Source organism: Salvelinus alpinus, chromosome 3 (genome assembly GCF_045679555.1).
Source record: "Salvelinus alpinus chromosome 3, SLU_Salpinus.1, whole genome shotgun sequence".
Taxonomy (NCBI): Eukaryota; Metazoa; Chordata; class Actinopteri; order Salmoniformes; family Salmonidae; genus Salvelinus; species Salvelinus alpinus.
In genome coordinates this window covers 54893813-54898582 of record NC_092088.1, presented here as the reverse complement: position 1 = coordinate 54898582, position 4770 = coordinate 54893813, and positions in this window count along the sequence as shown.

Genomic DNA, 4770 nt, shown 5'->3' with positions numbered 1-4770 from the left:
TAAGGATCATCATTATGTCAGCAGCACGTGTTGTTATTCTTTTGGAAACATGTGTGCTCTAGATTTCCTTTCCTGGTAATGAGAAACGAATGTTGTTCATAAATGTCCTCAGAGGGCATATTGCTGGCACAACTAATTCACATCAATCCAACTGACAAATGTGTTGTGGAGAAGTTTTGCTGACTATAACATGACAGTCAAGATAATTGAAATGAAATGCCTCCCATTTACCAACCACTCACCTGGCAGACCCCTTTCCTTAAAGTTAAGTGATCACTGCCACCTGTTGGATCACAGTAGAATTTCAACTCAGAAGGAAGTGTATGTTATTATTTCTCTGAATATTTATGTGAAATATCAATGAAAATGTGGTTACATTCCACAATCATATTTGGATGTGCTATTCAGAATATGATCAGAACTCTCCCTGTAATACCCCTGTAATACCCCAAAAAGAGAATTGAAGAGTGACAGTTATAACACAAATACAAAACATATGTGCAGATAGATTGTACTGTAATTCAAACCTCAGTACATATTTTTCTGAACTACCCTGACCAATACCACAGAGTGTTAAAACCACACAGTATCCAACGATACTTCAATAAAATGGAATCTCCTGGTATTTTCTCCTTGAGGCAAAAGCCCTTGCACAGAAACGAGTTAGGTCAAGAGTCATGGTGGTGGATGCCCTTTGCTCCCAGGGCCAAAGGGCCAAGAGGATTAAAGTAACTTAAGTATCTCACAACCAAGTGAAATTAGCAATTAGTTGCTCAAGTTCCTTTACACGCTGTCAGAAGACTGGCAAGGTCATTCAGTTCATCCCTGACACAGGAAATGACAATCTTCATTAGTGGTGTCATTATTATTACTATTATTACTGAATGAAGTGCATAGGAAGCCTTGTTATTACAGGTGAGAATGTGGCAGCTGGGAAATCTATTTCTGTTTACATATCATGGGGGTTGTTTCCTTGCTCTGCTCATGATCTCTCCCAATGAACTATGTACACTGAACAAAAGATTTGAATGCAACATGTAAAGTGTTGGTCCCATAATTCATGAGCTGAAATAAAAGATCCCAGAAATGCTCCATACACACAAAAGCCTATTTCTCTCAAATTTTGCACACAAATGTCTTTACATCCCTGTTAGTGAGCATTGTATCCCTTGTCAAGATAATCCATCCCCCTGACAGGTGTGGCATATCAATAAGCTAATTAATTAGCATGATAATTACACAGGTGCACCTTGTGCTAGGGACAATAAATGGCCACTCTAAAATGTGCTGTTTTGTCATAACACTATGCCACAGATGTCTCAAGTTTTGAGGGAGCGTAAAGTTGGCATGCTGACTGCAGGAATGTCCACCAGAGCTGTTGGCAGAGAATTTCATGTACTTTGCTCTACCTTATGCCACTTCCAACGTTTTAGAGAAGTTGGCAGTACGTCCAACCGGCCTCACAACTGCAGACCACGTGTAACCACGCCAGCCCAGGACCTCCATATCTGGCTTCTCATCTGACTATCCCGCAGGTTTAGGAGGTGGGTTGCTGAGAAGTATTTCTGTCTGTAGTAAAGCCCTTTTGTAGGGAGAAACTCATTCTGATTGGCTGGGCCTGGCTCTCCAGTGGGTCGGCTTTCAAGTGGGTGGGCCTATGCCCTCCCAGACCTAGCCATGCGAATCCATAGATTAGGGCCTAATGAATTTATTTCAATTGACTGATTTCCTTATATGAACTGTAACTCAGCAAAATCTTAGAAATTGTTGCATGTTGAGTTTATATTTTTGTTCAGTATATTTATTCCAATGGAAAGTAGATACCAGGCAGGACCTGAGATGCCACTTTGGACTAGATCTAGGTAGGAATTTTGTTCACCAAACTGTACCGTAAATTTCACAATCCAAAACTTATCCAAATGGGAGGTCCATTTCACTTAAGTTTATTCTCGACCATTTTGTGAATACTAGCAGATACAAGCAGTTTGCATGTGCCGATCCGCATGGTGCTGCAATTATCATTGTAAAGTCATATTATAGAAGACCAAGCAGACAAAAAATCTGGAACAAAGACAGGAAAAGTCTGTCCCATTTCTAAGGTCACTACCCTACCCTACTGTTTCGTCTTTTACTGGCAGGGAAATTGAATATAAACACAACATGTAAAGTGTTGGTCCCATGTTTCACGAGCTGAAATAGAATATCCCAGAAATGTTCCATGCACACAAAAAGCTTCTTTCAAAGGTTGTGCACACATTTGCTTACATCCCTGTTAGTGAGCATTTCTCCTTTGCCAAAATAATACATCCACCTGACAGTTGTGGCATATCAAGAAGCTGATTAAACAGCATGATCATTACACAGGTGCATCTTGTGCTGGGGACAATAAAATGCTACTAAAATGTGCTGTTTTGTCACAACACAAAGCCACAGATGTCTCTAGTTTTGAAGGAGCATGCAATTGGCATGCTGACTGCAGGAATATCCACCAGAGCTGTTGCCAGAGAATTTAATGTTAATTTCTCTACCATAAGCCGCCTCAAACGTTGTTTTAGAGAATTTGGCAGTACGTCCAACTGGCCTCACAACAGCAGACCATGTGCAACAGCACCCCAGGACCTCCACATCTGGCTTCTGCACCTGCGGGATCGTCTGAGACCAGACACCCGGACAGCTGGTGAAACTGAGGAGTATTTCTGTCTGTAATAAAGCCCTTGTGGGGAAAAACTCATTCTGATTGGCTGGCTACCCAGTGGGTCCCCTGCCCAGTCATGTGAAATCCATAGATTATGGCCAAAGAAATTTATTGAAATTGACTGATTTCGTTATATGAACAGTAACTAAGTAAAAAAAAAAAAATAAATGTTGTGTTTATATTTTCTGTTCCGTGTAGAATCAGCCAAATAGGCATAGAGAACATTGCACAATCCTGTGTGCCTTACCTTCCCTGGCTGAATTGAAAGTAGTGAATAATTTCTTGGGGAGCTCTACCGATATTGAATTTGTGTTTGTACACATCAAATTGCAATCACAGTGAGAAATATCCATTTGTACATGTAATTCAAATATAGCATCAAATGCCAAAGTGGGTTTAGAGTAGAGCTATTTTTTGTTATTGGAGGAAAACATCTAACCATGGGCATATTTTTTACAGTATATTCATGCATGAATAAATCTAATTAATGCAAAGGACCAAAGGGACTTCATGACTCATAACTTCATAAAGAATGATTGCAAGCTGTTGATTTGAATCAAAAGTCTGTGCAACCATAGCTGCGGGAAGTAGGGGTACTGAGGGTGCTGCAGCACCCTCTGATAAATCAATATATATATATATATATACAGTGGGGAGAACAAGTATTTGATACACTGCCAATTTTGCAGGTTTTCCTACTTACAAAGCATGTAGAGGTCTGTCATTTTTATCATAGGTACCCTTCAACTGTGAGAGACGGAATTTGCACGCGTTCTTCTTGTTTTAGTCTGGCTGCACGTTCTCATTCTTGTTTGGCTGTACATTCATCTTGTCTTCCCTATGCTCCAACTCTAATTTCTGTTGTTCAAGCTCTACTTTTTGTTGCACCAACTTTGCCTTTAGTTTTAACTCCCTTAGTTGCACGTCTACGGGATGTTCTCTACTACATGTAGTGCCCTTTATCAGCCTCACTCAACGAGAGGATTTCCTCTTCCACCAAAATAGTACCGATCAACTCTTTGGCTACTGCTTTTGGATCGCCAGATGCCACTTTGATGTCATAATGCTATGCGATGAGCAGAGTCGCCTATGTGCATTCATCTAGCATCTCCCATGTATGGGTTTCCACAAATGCTTCCAACTTAAAGTCCATTACTATTTTTTATTTTATTAGCCTGTGTGTTTATGTAACTTTCAAAATGATTCCACTGTAATATTCATATGTGTAAACATACTGAATTATAATTGGATGCATTTTACCGCCGTATCATACTGTGCTATGATTGGTTAAGACCACCCAGATGGTTAGGTCATGAGCAGTTGATCATGTTTGGAGATACGTGAACATGCAAGTTATAGCTAGCTAATAAAGACCTACTTTATGAAATATCCTGTAGTACTGCATTTTATTATTTTGTACAAAACGTGCAAAACAAGACATCCACCATCCACATATAACCCCTCAAGGTGGATGTCAGTGACAGAAACTCTACTACAAAAGCGTAATTTGAACATTCAAATATCTTGGCACAGCAGAGCGTCAAAGTAGGTGACTAGAGCGACTACCATACTCATGGGAAACAATATCCCACATAAGCCCCCCATTTTGTTACATTCCCCAACAAGAAAACCAATGATGTTGCTCAAACAGAAGGGCGAACTAACAAATAATCACTGATACAACCAAAATGAAACAAATGGGGGTTTAGGAGGGGTCCTGACAGATACTCATGGGGGTGTCCACTGAAAATTGACTAGCAACAACAACTGGAACCTAAAAGACACCAAAGAGCACCCATAAAATGTTGCCCTAGAAGAGGCAAACTAAGTTAAAACCCACACCAAACCTAAAGACAGAAAGCGAACCAAAAAATTGTGCAAAACAACAACAGGGAAGATCAGACAAAGGAATATTTTTCTAGACCTCAAGTAGGGCACGCCATCTACAGGTGTTGACGTTCCACATCTCCCAAGACAACTGGAGTACTGGACCAGCCACTCTTAAATAACACCTGGGTCAGCACAGGTGAAACACCTTCCCAATAACGAGATGGCAACCAGCACAGGTGTAACGC